Here is a 15,538-nt window from a genome sequence, read left to right as displayed (position 1 = left end):
AAAACTTTTGAGAAAGAAATCAAGAAAAAATATTTTTACCGTAAACTTTTCTCATCCTCACTTTTACATTTTCATTTCTGAATAGCAGCTTAGAAGGAAAAAAAAAAGATGGTTGTTCTAGGAAGAACAAATTGTCTTTATCCAGCAATAGAAGAAGTTAAATTTAAGAATAGCTCATTGCCTGTCATTAGCTGAGGTTGCTGGAAGGTAAAGGCTGCTCAGATTGACTTGTCAAAGTCTTCTCATGTTTTTTCTTCTACCTTCTCTAGTTGTAGGGTACAGGGCAAATTGCCCCTTCAAAATACAGATATAGCCATGCTTAAAGTGTCATTTTTGTTTTTAGCACCAAGTTATTGCTAGAGGTATAATTATCCACTAAGAGAACTCGATTCAAATGAGTTTCCCTGGTTACTATGCAATTCATAGAGTCACAATTATTTTGTAATAGAAAAATAAGACAATGAAAGCCACAAAGGATATTGCTAAGCTTAATCCAGGTGATGGTATAGTACTCACCTCTATTTAAAAAGAAAATACTGGGGAATTTGGGAAGTAATATAGGCAACTACAGTAAATGCTTTCTTTGCATACAGAAAATCACAGAAGGGTTATTTCGACATGAATTCTATATATATTATACATATATTATACATATATAAGATTGATGTCCTCTTATGAAAAATGAAGAGACTGCCAACTAACTCATTTACTAACAGGGTTGCCAGATTTACGGAGGATAAAGACAGGATGGACAGTTAAATTTTGATTACAGTGAAATATTTTAGTATTAGTATATCCCAAATATTACAAAGGACATACTCATACTGAAAAATTATTCATTCCTTATCTGAAAAATCATATTTAACCATATATTCTGTATTTTACCTGGCCATCCTATTTACTCATTATAATAACCCCATAAGGTTGGCTTTATCATCCTCATTTACAAGTAAGGAAATTGAGTGTCAGACAATTTAAATAAATCAAGATCATACAACTAGGAGGTAGCAGAACCCATATTAGAATCTAAACCCCTTGGTGTGATTCCATCCTGCATGGCCATTCTCTGGAGCAGTAGTCATTTATCTCTGTCTGCCTTCTCTTCCACCTAAGTGCATGCCACTATCCCATGGAAGATTTGATGGACATAGACATGACCCTGAGGCCCCAGAACTATCTTTTCAATTGTGAACTAAAGGCCAACAAAGATTATCACTTTAAGGTGGATAATGATGAAAATGAACACCAGTTATCTTTAAGAACGGTCAGTTTAGGGGCTGGTGCAAAGGATAAGTTGCACATTGTTGAAGCAGAGACAATGAATTATGAAGGCAGTCCAACTAAGGTAACACTGGCAACTTTGAAAATGTTTGTACAGCCAACAGTTTCCCTTGGGGGCTTTGAAATCACACTACCAGTGGTCTTATAATTGAAGTGTTGTTCAGGATCAGTGCATATTAGTGGACAGCACTGAGTAGTTGTGGAGGAAGATGCAAAGTCAGAAGATGAAGAGGAGGAGGATGTGAAACTCTTAAGTGTACCTGGAAGGCGATCTGCCCCTGGAGGTGGTAGCAAGGTTCCACAGAGAAAAGTAAAACTTGCTGCTGATGAATAAGATGATGATGATAATGATGAAGACGATGATGATGGTGATTTTGATGATGAGAAAACTGAAGAAAAAGCTGCAGTGAAGAAATCTATAGGAGATACTCCAGCCAAAAATGCACAAAAGTCAAACTAGAATGGAAAAGACTCAAAGCCTTTTGAGTCAACACCAAGATCAAAAGGACAAAAATCAACACCAAGATCAAAAGGACAAGAATCCTTCAAAAAACAGGAAAAAAATCCTGAAACACATAAAGGACATAGTTCTGTAGAAAACAAAGCAAAAATGCAAGTATAGAAAAAGGTGGTTCTCTTCTCAAAGTGGAAGCCAAGTTCATCAATTATGTGAAGAATTGCTTGTGGATGACTGACCAGGAGGCTATTCAAGATCTCTGGCACTGGAGGAAGTCTCTTTAAGAAAATAGTTTAAACAATTTGTTAAAAATTTTCCATCTTATTCCATTTCTGTAACCGTTGATATCTGGCTGTCTTTTTTATAATGCAGAGTGAGAACTTCTCCTACCACGTTTGACAAATGTTCCATTGCCAAGAATGTGTTGTCCAAAATGCCTGTTTTAGGGAAGGGAACATCACACACTGGGGTCTGTCGAGAGGTGGGGGGGAAAGGAAGGGAGAGCATTAGGACAAATACTTAATGCATGCGGAGCTTAAAACCCAGATGACGGGTTGATGGGTGCAGCAAACCACCATGGCACATGTATACCTATGTAACAAACCTGCATGTTCAGCACATGTATCCCAGAACTTAAAGTAAACTTTTAAAAATGCATGTTTAGTTTTTAAAGATGGAACTCCACCATTTAGTTGGTTTTAAGTATGTAGGGAATGTTATGATAGGACACAGTAGTAGTGGTGGTCGGACATGGAAATGGGGGGGAGACAAAAATATACATATGAAATAAAACTCAGTATTTTAATAAAGTAGCATGGTTTCTATTAAAAAAATCTAAAACCCATGTTTCAATCCTACATTCTTTTCATATACTAACTGAATTGTATCTATCTAATGTATTTAGCAAACATGTAGGCCAAGTTCTACATGCCTTATAAAAATTGACTTAGTTAATTCTCACTACAAACCTATGAGGTAGGCATTATTATTATTTCCTTTCTACACATGAGAAAAATGAGGCATGGTGAGGTTAAACAACGTTCTTAGGCTCACATAGCTAGTAAGTGATAGAGTCAAGTTTCAAATCCAGGAAGTTTAGCTTCAGAGTATACCCTCTTCCCTCCATCCATCCATAGGTAGTGTCACCCTAATAAAGTCTCATTTTTGACTTTTGAGTAAAAAAACGGACACAATCAAGCCTTAGAACACGGTTTCCAAATACACTAGAGAAACCTAGTTACAAGAGCATAAGGATGTTTCAGGTCATATAAGATATCAATGGCATGAGGAGAATAAAAATATTAGTAATTTGAACTTTTTTTTTTTTTTTTTTTTCAGAGGGAGTCTCGCTCTGTCGCCCAGGCTGGAGTGCAGTGGAGCGATCTCGGCTCACTGCAAGCTCCGCCTCCCGGGTTCACGCCATTGTCCTGCCTCAGCCTCTCCAGTAGCTGGGACTGCAGGCGCCCGCCACTGCGGCCCGCTAATTTTTTGTATTTTTAGTAGAGACGGGGTTTCACCGTGTGAGCCAGGATGGTCTCGATCTCCTGACCTCGTGATCCACCCACCTCGGCCTCCCAAAGTGCTGGAATTACAGATGTGAGCCACCGCGCCCGGCCTGAACTTAGATTTTTAAAAGAGCAATAAATATTAAGAGTTTAAATATTTTTATTGAATTAGTTAACTATTAAGACATTGAGCTATTTTTAAAGTTCTTTAATGTAATAATAGATTTTGAAGATGATTTAGCATCACATCATTTCTAAGGCAAAACTTAACTTTAAGGAAAATATTTTCCATGAGGTCATGTTTCCTTATTGGCAATAGTGTAAAGTAAGTGAACATATCTGCAATGCCCAGTCCTTTTCCTTTTTTGCCCTAGACACAGCTCCAGTTGCCCATGGCAACATTATTATGCCTGCACCATCTCTACCACTCTCAAAGCTCTACTCTTAGACCCTTATTAAGCAAACTTACTTAGTTCATCCTTATGGAGCATATATATCTTAATAGAAGCATTTAGAAATAATGCCTTAATGCCAAAATAACTTAATTTTATTTTTATTTTATTTTATTTTTTTATTATACTTTAAGTTTTAGGGTACATGTGCACAATGTGCAAGTTAGTTACATATGTATACATGTGCCATGTTGGTGTGCTGCACCCATTAACTCGTCATTTAACATTAGGTATATCTCCAAATGCTATCCCTCCCCCCTCCTCCCACCCCACAACAGGAACACTTTTACACTGTTGGTGGGACTGTAAACTAGTTCAACCATTGTGGAAGTCAGTGTGGCGATTCCTCAGGGATCTAGAACTAGAAATACCATTTGACCCAGCAATTCCATTACTGGGTATATACCCAAAGGATTATAAATCATGCTGCTATAAACACACATGCACACGTATGTTTATTGCAGCACTATTCACAATAGCAAAGGCTTGGAACCAAGCCAAATGTCCAACAACGATAGACTGGATTAAGAAAATGTGGCACATATACACCATGGAATACTATGCAGCCATAAAAAATGATGAGTTCATGTCCTTTGTAGGGACATGGATGAAGCTGGAAACTATCATTCTCAGCAAACTATCACAAGGACAAAAAACCAAACACCGCATGTTCTCACTCATAGGTGGGAATTGAACAATGAGATCACATGGACACAGGAAGGGGAACACCACACACCGGGGCCTGTTGCAAAATAACTTAATTTTAATGTTGAGAATATTAGGCATATGGGCAAGTTGTTAGGGGAGAAAGTTTTGGATCAGTCCACTTTTTGGATTAGCATTCATAGCTTTTATGTGACATATCAGTTAAAATTATATTCAGCTGCATGTAACAGAAAGAAAAAATAACAGTAGCTTAAATAATAGGAAAGTTCATTTTACTCTAATCTAAATGAAATCCAGAGATAGAAAGTCCAGGCCTGGTTTGGCAGCACATGAGATGCACAGGAGATGGTGAAGCATAACTATTAGGGGCCCAGGCTCCACCGTCTCCTGTGCGTGGTTTCCATATTCAAGGTCACTTCAAAAACAAGATAGTTGCTAGAGCTTCAGCTTCTATGCCTACATTCCAGGCCAGTACCTATGCTTTCAAAGATCTTTCCCAGAAGTCTCACATGCTTCTACTTACATCTCATTGCCTGGAATTTAATCATATGGCCACATAATGCTGAAAGAGAGTTTGGGAAATACAGTTGTCCTAGGTATATGGTATACGTGGGATTGGCTCCAAGACTCCCCCACCCCCAATACCAAAATCCACATATACTCTAAACCCACATTTGCCCTGCAGAATCCATGAACGCAGAAAGTCAGCCCTCCCTGTACTCAGGTTTTGCATTCTGCCAATTCTGTATTTTCCATCTGTGTGTAAGTGCAATTGAAACCTGTGTTGTTCAAGAGTCAACCATAGTCTTTTAGCTGGCCACATTTTTCAAGGTTATGTTATAAAGAAAAATGGGGGAAATGTACATTAGAAGGAATGAATGCATGCAGAGTGGGACCAGCTATTTTACTTCCCAGTGAAGATGAACTTCCTGTGACAATCTAAAGTCTAAGATTAACTGCGTATTTTATGTGCCCTCTCAAACCCAGATAGCTCCTGAGCTTTACTAAGATCTCCAGCTATTAAAGAATGATGCAAGGTGGTCATTTAACAAAAACATATCCCTTTAGATTTTGTTTTGGGAATTTGTGCATGTGTTTGTATACACAATGGAAAGTTATCTTACTGAAGCATTACTTGACAATGGCAATAGCTAAACATTCAAATGGAATTTCTCGGAGACTCTCTAAGAGGTGATTCTTGAAAGATGGTTAAACATAGCACAGACATTCATTATACTGAAGAGAATTGAGAGGAGAGTGTGGGGCTAATTGGGGCAGGGACATGATTCAACAAAGTTCTTAGCTTTGTCATGTTATATGTAGATTCCAAGTGAATGATTGACATCTTTTTAAAAACAAGTTCTTTAAAATATAACATTGGATAGTCAATTTTCAAAATCATACATAAAGGCGTTTACTACAGCTAATAAATATTATTTTAAAACCTAGGCTCTTCGGAGATCTATCAAAACTTGCAAGAGCTCTGTTGTCACTGTCATATTCTAAAATCTCAATATAAATCTATATGCTTAACACATGTCACGTGAAATGAGCATAGAGTTGCCCTGGTTTAAAGACTCTAAATAATTGTATTTCAAGCCTGGTTTTAGTTCTCTATGAACCACTTCTTTCTCCAATCATACTCATAATGATTGACATCTCAAAGGTCTATGCCACCTGTGAACAGAGTTTTAATATCACCTTTTTGAATTAATGATGCATAAAGCTCAAAATAGGTTTAGAAGGTACCTACGGAAATAGAATTAAATCAGGAAAGAAGTGTGGTGGCCACAAAACTGTGTTTATCTTTTATATAGTAGGCAATTATCAGCATTTTTGTTAGCAATAATAAATTAAAATAGGCACAATTAAATTCACATATTTTGTGCTACGTATATCAGTTTGTGAAATATTAGTGTATGAATATCATATGTTATAACAAATAAATAAATAAAAATTCAACAAAAGTAATGATCCTTGTCCTCCAGAAATCTGCAATGTGCTAATAGAGAATCATAAACATGAAGGAAATGCAAACATACAGACCATAAGCACTTAGTTAATTTAGATCTAATTCATTCATGTTTTAAGGACATCAAATACAATATAATAAAATTTTTGGAAGAATGTCTTAATTTGAATTTATATTTTTATATATCATTTTTCATAATGTTTTCATAAGTTACTTGTTTTCATTGAATTTTATCTTAGCTTTAACATGTACCTTTATTACTTGAAATCACACTGCTTTAGTTTATAGTCATACTTTTCATGTCTTTAGATAGAATCTTATCTCCTCCACGCATTCATATTTAATCAACATATATTTATTGAGCTTACTGTGTATAAGACATTGTTCTAAGGACAAAGTATAATTAAGTTTTATTTTATGTCCTGTCCCGTATGTAGGAACAAATCTTATTGTTGAATCATTGATGAGCCATCATCACACCCCAGGAAATTTTTAAGTCATGAATTTACTTACTTCATTTCATTCCTCAGTCTATCCTGTGTCTTCAAATCTTCCCTCTAAGAAAATAATCTCTGATTCTTTTCATCTTTGATTCAGTTCCACCTAACTTGTATTCTCTTGTTACTAAATGCATACAAAACACTTCCCCTCCTGTTTTGTATGGTTAAAATAAAGAGATAATTAAAGCATGATTTCACAGATCACATAGTTTGTTGCCATATAAAGAGATTTCTTTTCTTTTCTTTTGCTTCACAATGCTTAAAGAGGGGATGAATTATGTAAACAAATTTCACAGAGAACATACTTGATAGACGAAATACATTAACCACATTGTGAGTGAGTTCCAAAATATTAAAGTCTAGTTGCTTTATTAGGATGGATGCAGGCTTCTGTGGAAAGAAAAGTCTGTGGAAATTAAAGTTTGAGGTGTACCTTTATATGAGCATTTCTCCATGGACACATAAGATTCCTGTATGCTAGAGGGCAATGCCAGTACTAGAAGGCGATGCTTTGGAGGTTAGCTCAGAGGCTAACCAGGTGTGGTCCTGTCAAAGTCTGAGCTCTGGGTCTTCTCAGAGGTGTTAAGTGTAACCTGCCAGAGCATAAGCTCACAAAGTGTCTGTCAAACTCGAGTTTATTTGTATTTTTTTCAAGCTTTATTTTTATTTATTTATTCATTCATTATACTTTAAGTTCTGGGATACGTGTGCAGACCGTTCAGGTTTGTTACATAGGTATACATGTGCCATGGTGGTTTGCTGCACCCATCAACCCGTCATCTACATTAGATATTTCTCCTAATACTATCCCTTCCCTTGCCCCCAACCCCCCTACAGGTCCCGATATGTGATGTTCCCCTTTCTGTGCTGATATGTTCTCATTGTTCAACTCCCACTTCTGAGTGAGAACATGCATTGTGTGGTTTTCTGTTACAGTGTTAGTTTGCTGAGAATGATGGTTTCCAGCTTCATCCATGTCCCTGCAAAGGACATGAACTCATTCTTTTTTTTGCTGCATAGTATTCCATGATGTATATGTGCCACATTTCCTTTATCCAGTCTACCATTGACGGGCATTTGGGTTGGTTCCAAGTCTTTGCTATTATGAATGGTGCTGCAACAAACATTCGTGTGCATGTGTCTTTATAGTAGAATGATTTATAATTCTTTCGGTACAGCCCAGTAATGGGATTGTTAGGTCAAATGGTATTTCTGGTTCTAGATCCTTGAGGAATCACCACACTATCTTCCACAATGGCTGAACTAATTTACACTCCCACCAACAGTGTAAAAGCATTCCTATTTCTCCACATCCTCTCTAGCATCTGTTGTTTCCTGCTTTTTAATGAACACCATTCTAACTGATGTGAGATGGTATCTCATTGTGGTTTTGATTTACATTTCTCTAGAGATCAGTGATGATGAGCATTTTTTCATATGTTTGTAGGCCTCATAAATGTCTTCTTTTGAGAAGTGTCTGTTCATATCCTTTGCCCAATTTTTGATGGGGTTGTTTGTTTTTTTCTTGTAAATTTGGTTAAGTTCCTTATAGATTCTGGATATTAGCCCTTCGTCAGATAAACAGATTGCAAAATTTTTCTTCCATTCTGTGGGTTGCCTGTTCACTGTGATGATACTTTCTGCTATACAGAAGCTCTTTAGTTTAATTAGATTCCATTTGTCAATTTTGGCTTTTGTTACCATTGCTTTTGGTATTTTGGTCATGAAGTCTTTGCCCATGCCTATGTCCTGAATGGTACTGCCTAGGTTTTCTTCTAGGATTTTTATGGTTTTAGGTCTTACTTTTAAGTCTTTAATTCATCTCGAGTTAATTTTTGTATAAGGTGTAAGAAAGGGATGCAGTTTCAGTTTTCTGCATACAGCTAGCCAGTTTTCCCAATGCCATTTATTAAATAGGGAATCCTTTCCCCATTGCTTGTTTTTATCAGGTTTGTCAAAGATCAGATGGTTGTAAGTGTGTAATGTTATTTCTGAGGCCTCTGTTCTGTTCCATTGGTCTATATCTCTGTTTTGGTACCAGTACGATGCTGTTTTGGTTACTGTAGCCTTGTAGTATAGTTTGAAGTCAGGTAGCATGATGCCTCCAGCTTTGTTCTTTTTGCTTAGGATTGTCTTGGCAATGCGGGCTCTTTTTTGGTTCCATATGAACTTTAAAGTAGTTTTTTCTAATTCTGTGAAGAAAGTCAATGGTAGCTTGATGGGGATAGCATTGAATCTATAAATTACTTTGGACAGTATGGCCATTTTCACAATATTGATTCTTCCTATCCATGAGCATGGAATGTCCATTTGTTTGTGTCCTCTCTTATTTCCTTGAGTAGTGGTTTACAGTTCTCCTTGAAGAGGTCCTTCATACCCTTTGTAAGTTGTATTCCTAGGTATTTTATTCTCTTTATAGCAATTGTTAATGGGAGTTCACTCATGATTTTGCTCTCTGTCTATTATTCGTGTATAGGAATGCCTGTGATTTTTGCACATTGATTTGTATCCTGAGACTTTGCTGAAGTTGCTTATCAGCTGAAGGAGGTTTTGGGCTGAGACAATGGGGTATTCTAAATATACAATCATTTCATCTGCAAACAGAGACAATTTGACTTCCTCGCTTCCTATTTGAACATCCTTTATTTATTTCTCTTGCCTGATTGCCCTGGCCAGAACTTCCAACACTATGTTGAATAGGAGTGGTGAGAGAGGGAATCCTTGTCTTGTGCCAGTTTTCAAAGGGAATGCTTCCAGTTTTTGCCCATTCAGTATGATATTGGCTGTGGGTCTGTCATAAATAGCTCTTATTATTTTGAGATATGTTTCATCAATACCTAGTTTATTGAGTGTTTTTTAGCATGAAGGGGTGTTGAATTTTATCAAAGGCCTTTTCTGGATCTATTAAGATAATCATGTGGTTTTATTTATGTGATGGATTACATTTGTTGATTTGCATATGTTGAACCAGCCTTGCATCCCAGGGATGAAGCCAACTTGATCGTGGTGGATAAGCTTTTTAATGTGCTGCTGTATCAGTTTGCCAGTATTTTATTGAGGATTTTCACATCAATGTTCATCAGGGATATTGGCCTGAAATTTTCTTTTTTGTTGTGTCTCTGCCAGGTTTTGGTATCAGGATGATGCTGGCCTCATAAAATGAGTTATGGAGGAGTCCCTCTTTTTCTATTGTTTGGAATAGTTTCAGAAGGAATGGTACCAGTTACTCTTTGTACCTCTGATAGAATTTGGCTGTGAATCCGTCTGGTCCTGGGCTTTTTTTTGGTTGGTAGGCTATTAATTACTGCCTCAATTTTAGAACTTTAGAACTTTTTATTGGTCTATTCAGGGATTCGACTTCTTCCTTGTTTAGTCTTGGGAGGGTGTATGTGTCCAGGAATTTATCCATTTCTTCTAGATTTTCTAGTTTAGTTACATAGAGGTGTTTATAGTATTCTCTGATGGTAGTTTGTATCTCTGTGGGATCAGTGGTGATATCCCCTTTATCATTTTTATTGAATCTAGTTGATTCTTCTCTCTTTTCTTCTTTAGTAGTCTGGCTAGCAGTCAATCTATTTTGTTATTGTTTTCAAAAAACCAGTTCCTGGATTCATTGATTTTTTAAGGGTTTTTCGTGTTTCTATCTCCTTCAGGTCTGCTCTGATCTTAGTTATTTCTTGTCTTCTGCTAGCTTTTGACTTTGTTTGCTCTTGCTTCTCTAGTTTTTTTTTTTTTTTTTTTTTTTTTTTTTTTTTTTTTTTGAGACAGAGTCTCACTCTGTCGCCAGGCTGGAGTGCAGTGGTGCAATCCCAGCTCACTGCAACCTCTGCCTCCCAGGTTCAAGTGATTCTCCTACCTCAGCCTCCCAAGTAGCTGGGACCACAGGTGACTGCCACCACACCCAGCTAATTTTTTGTATTTTTAGTAGAGATGGAGTTTCACCATGTTGGCCAGAATGGTCTCAATCTCTTGACCTTGTGATCCACCCACCTCAGCCTCCCATAGTGCTGGGATTACAGGCGTGAGCCACCACACCCGGCCGCTTCTCTAGTTCTTTTAATTGTGATGTTAGGGTGTCGATTTTAGATCTTTCCCACTTTCTCATGTGGGCCTTTAGTGCTATAAATGTCCCTCTAAACACTGCTTTAGCTGTGTCCCAGAGATTCTGACACATTGTGTCTTTGTTCTCATTGCTTTCAATGAACTTATTTATTTCTGCCTTAATTTCATTATTTACCCAGTAGTCATTCAGTAGCAGGTTGTTCAGTTTCCATATAATTGTGTGGTTTTGAGTGAGTTTCTTAATCCTGAGTTCTAATTTGATTGCACTGTGGTCTGAGAGACTGTTATGATTTCCGTTCTTTTGCATTTGCTGAGGAGTATTTTACTTCCAATTATGTGGTCAATTTAGAATAAGTGTGATGTGATGCTGAAAAGAATGTACAATCTGTTGATTTGGAGTAGTGAGAGTTCTGTAGATGTCTATTAGGTCTGCTTGGTCCAGAGCTGAGTTCAAGTCCTGAATATCCTTGTTAATTTTCTGTCTCATTGATCTGTCTAATATTGACAGTGGGGTGTTAAAAGTCTCCCACTATTACTGTGTGGGAGTCTAAGTCTCTTTGTAGGTCTCTAAGAACTTGCTTTATGAATCTCGGTGTTCCTGCATTGGTGCATATATATTTAGAATAGTTCACTCTTCTTGTTGCATTGATCCATTGATCCCCCTACCATTATATAATGCCCTTCTTTGTCTCTTTTGATTTTTGTTGGTTTAAAGTCTGTTTTATCAGAGACTAGGATTGCAACCCTTGCTTTTTTTTTTTTTTTTTTTTTTTTTTCTTTCCATTTGCTTGGTAAATCTTCCTCCATCCCTTTATTTTGAGCCTATGTGTGCACAAGATGGGGCTCCTGAATACAGCACACCGATGGGTCTTGACTCTTTATCCAATTTGCCAGTCTGTGTCTTTTAATTGAGGAATTTAGTTGAGGAATTTAATTTAATTTAGTTTGAGGAATTTAATTTAATTTAGTTTGAGGAATTTAATTTAGTTGAATAATTTAATTGAGGAATTTAGCCCATTTACATTTAAGGTTAATATTGTTATGTGTGAATTTGATCCTGTCATTATGATACTAGCTGGTTATTTTTCCCATTGGTTGATGCAGTTTCCTCATAGTGTTGATGGCCTTTACATTTTGGTATGTTTTTGCAGTGGCTGCTACCAGTTTTTCCTTTCCCTGTTAAGTGCTTCCTTCAGAAGCTCATGTAAGGCAGGCCTGGTGGTGCCAAAATCCCTCAGCATTTGCTTGTCTGTAAAGGATTTTATTTCTACTTCACTTATAAAACTTAGTTTGACTGGATATGAAATTCTGGGTTGAAAATACTTTTTTTTAAGAATGTTGCATACTGGCTGCCCACTGTCTTCTGGCTTGTCAGGTTTCTGCAGAGAGATCTGCTGTTAATCTGATGGGCTTCCCTTTGTGGAAACCCGACCTTTCTCTCTGGCTGCCCTTAACATTTTTTCCTTCATTTCAACTTTGGTGAATCTGACAATTATGTGTCTTTGGGTTGCTCTTCTCGAGGAGTATCTTTGTGGTGTTCTCTGTATTTCCTGAATTTGAATGTTGGCCTGCCTTGTTAGGTTGGGGAAGTTCTCCTGGATAATATCCTGAAGTGTGTTTTCCAACTTGGTTCCATTCTCCCTGTCACTTTCAGGTACACCAATCAAATGTAGGTTTGGTCTTTTCACATAGTCCCTTATTTCTTGAAGGCTCCATTCATTCCTTTTCATTCTTTTTTCTCTGATCTTGTCTTCATGGTTTATTTCATTAAGTTGATCTTCAATCTCTGATATCCTTTCTTCCACTTAATCAATTAGGCTATTGATACTTGTGTATGCTTCATATTTCCCTTCTCTACTACCCTAGCAGAACTCCTCCATGAAGGCCCCACCTCTGCAGCAAATTTCTGCCTGGACATCCATACTTTTTCATACACTCTTTTAAATCTAGGTAGATGTTCCCAAACTTCAATTCTTGACTTCTGTGCATCCACAGGCTCAACACCACATGGAAACTGCCTATGCTTGGAGCTTGCATCCTCTGAAGCAATGGCCTAAGCTGTACTTTGGCCCCTATTAAGCACAGCTGGAGCAGCTGGGATGCAGAGCACCAAGTCACGAGGCTGCACGTAGCAGGGGGCCCATGTTGAGAGAGGCTGCTTTGAAGGTCTCGGACATGCCCTGGAGACATTTTTCCTACTCCTTTGGTGATTAACATTCAGCTTCTTGTTACTTATGCAAATTTCTGGGGCAGGCTTGAATTTCTCCTCAGAAAATGGGTATTTCTTTTCTATTGCATCCTCAGGCTGCAAATTTTCCAAACTTTTATGTTCTGCTTTCTCTTGAATGCTTTGCTGCTTAGAAACTTCTTCAGCCTGATACAATAAATAATCTTTCTCAAGTTCAAAGTTCCACAGATCTCTAGAGCAGGGGCAAAATGCCGCCAGTCTATTTGCATAGCAAGAGTGACATTTACTCCATTTCCCAAAAAGTTCCTCATCTCCATCTGAGACCACCTTAGCCTGGACTTTATTGTCCATTTCACTATCAGAATTTTGGTCAAGGCTTTCCAACAAGTATGTAGGGAGTTCCAAACTTTCCCACATCTTTCTGTCTTCTGAGCCCTCCAAGTCTCTAGGAAGTTCCAAAGTTTCCCACATTTTTTCCATCTTCCTCTGAGCCCTCCAAACTGTTCCATCCTTTGCCTGTTACCCAGTTCCAAAGTTGCTTCCACATTTTTGGGTATCCTTATAGCAGCACCCAACTCCTGGTACCAATTTACTGTGTTGGTTCCATCTCATGCTGCTAATGAAGACATACCTGAGACTGGGTAACTTATAAAGAAAAGAGGTTTAATTGATTAACAGTTCCACATGGCTGGTGGGGGGGCTCAGGAAACTTATAATCATGGCCGAAGGGAAAGCAAACACATCCTTCTTCACATGGCAGCAGCAAGTAGAAGTGCTGAGTGAAGGGTGGGGAAGCCCCTTATAAAATCATCAGATCTCATGAGAACTCACTCACTGTCATGATGCCAGGATGGGGGAAACTGCCCCCATGATTCAGTTATCTCCATCAGGTCCCTCCCAAGACACATGGGGATTCTGGGAGCTGTAATTCAAGATGAGATTTGGGTGGGGACACAGCCAAACCATATCAGTCAGTGAGGAATCTATTGGAAAACTCCAGGAAAAGATGATGGTGTAGAACAAAGGTGCAGTAGGGAGGTTTTACGGGATGAAGAAAGCAGAAATGACTTGTCTTCCAGGTTTAATTTAGAAGCTAAGCTCTTAACCACTGTCTGCTGCCCCCTACTGAGACCACTTTCAGCTCAAAAAATATCTAAGGAAGTAGGTATAAACTGCCTTTATAATGGCTGATCATTTCATGAAGTGAAGCTTCAGACCGTTCAAGGGAAAACTATTTTCATAGCCAAATTTCAAGTCCTTTCCACCCATCAAAGCCTTTATCAAGTTTTAAGAGTTATTCTGGCTCTAACTTGAAATCCTCTTGCATTATATTTAATACTGCATGGTCTCTTTCACATCTTTGTGTAGGTTTTTATGATTCCTCAACTTTATTATGAGCCCTTTAGGGAGGAAGACAAGATTGCATTTATTCCCAACATTGCCTGAAATAACATAGATGTCCTAAAATAAAATAGATGCTCTGAAATTTTTAAAGATTGTGTGATCGATTGATATTCACTGGAATCTCACCTCGAAAGTGGCCTACAAATAATGCAGATGTAAAGTTATTTTTAAATTCTGATATAGAAAGAAAAGAAGAAAATAAAATGTTTGTGCTGTATGTGTAAATACATGCAGAACAATAGGAAGAAGAAATAACAATATGTGATACTTAAAAAAGAATTTATTATAAAAGTAAAATTCTTCATATTTATATAGCACATTATTGTTTACTTAGTCCTTTTACTCAAATTATTTAATTTTATCACTGTAGCTCACCATGATTTTATTCTCATATTGATATTTTTTTGAAAAGTTCAAAATTATCTGATGAAAGATGCCTAATGTATCGAGGGAAAAATCAAGCCATGTATTTAAATTTCATGCAGTGTACCTTTAGGATTTATATTTTATATTAACTAGTGAAAAGCAGAAAAGATAATTAAGCAAGAGTGCATTCTGCTGACCTGAAAGTAGTGTTAATTCTACTGTAAATATTTTTACTTTTTTCAAATATGTTCCATGCACAGATCTGCACACATTGGTTCTCACAGGTGAATTAAGCACATCCTTAAAGATGACCTATCTGTCCTTCTTCAGGACCTCACCACTTGGTATGGGTTTTAAATGTAATTTACTAGTATATCCTTTTTTTCTTCAACCACACAAAGACCATTAATTATGCTTATCTGTGTGCAACATTGCACAGTGTCATATTAACTCCTATGCATGCCTGTAGCTCCGATGGCTCCCAGATAGAATTACCACATCTAGGGTCTCAACACTTCTTCAGCTTTTCACCATGCATCGCTTCCATTGAACTCTTAATACCTTAATACAGCTCTCTCTCTATGTGCTAATGACACAGCAGGGTAAGTGACAGCCACAGAAAACTTGTAACCTCAATTTAGCCTTTGATCCTCCCCCTTACTGCCCTTTACATGAGTTGCTAATG

At 37.5% G+C, this 15,538-nt stretch overlaps 1 pseudogene; it reads left to right on the top strand.

Annotated features, from left to right (window-relative positions):
• Positions 1-1,129: 1,129 nt before the first annotated feature.
• LOC100610808 (nucleophosmin-like) lies at positions 1,130-2,068 on the top strand (annotated as a pseudogene).
• The last annotated feature ends 13,470 nt before the right edge of the window (positions 2,069-15,538 follow it).

This window comes from Pan troglodytes, chromosome 5, assembly GCF_028858775.2.
Source record: "Pan troglodytes isolate AG18354 chromosome 5, NHGRI_mPanTro3-v2.0_pri, whole genome shotgun sequence".
Lineage (NCBI taxonomy): Eukaryota > Metazoa > Chordata > Mammalia > Primates > Hominidae > Pan > Pan troglodytes.
This window is presented reverse-complemented; position numbering and strand designations above follow the sequence as displayed.